Source organism: Sapajus apella, unplaced genomic scaffold (genome assembly GCF_009761245.1).
Source record: "Sapajus apella isolate SASKATOON/1434 unplaced genomic scaffold, GSC_monkey_1.0 scaffold110, whole genome shotgun sequence".
NCBI lineage: Eukaryota > Metazoa > Chordata > Mammalia > Primates > Cebidae > Sapajus > Sapajus apella.
Window position 1 is genome coordinate 28,864 of NW_022437050.1, and position 316 is coordinate 29,179.

The following is a 316-nucleotide window of genomic DNA, read 5'->3' on the forward strand; positions in this document are numbered from 1 at the left end:
TTTTTTTGAGGTGGAGTCTAACTTTTGTGCCCAGGCTGGGGTGCAATGGTGCGGTCTTCATGCAACCTCTGACTTTTGAAACAATTCTTGTGCCTCAGGCTTCTTAGTAGCCGGGATTACAGGTGCCTGCCACCATGCCTGGCTAATTTTTATATTTTTAGTAGACATGGGGTTTTACCACGTTGGCCAGGCTGGTCTCGAACTCCTTACCTCAGGTATCTGCCTGCCTCCACCTCCCAAAGTGCTGGGATTACAGGCATGAGCCACTGTGCCTGGCCCGGCCTTGGGGTTTCTTTTTCTTTTTTTTTTTTTTTTT

At 48.1% G+C, this 316-nt stretch overlaps 1 protein-coding gene across 8 annotated transcripts in view; it reads left to right on the forward strand.

Moving 5' to 3' along the window:
• PWWP2A (PWWP domain containing 2A) overlaps nt 1-316 on the forward strand; it is a 52,943-nt gene that overhangs the window by 13,535 nt on the left and 39,092 nt on the right. The gene's annotated exons all lie outside the window — the stretch shown is intronic.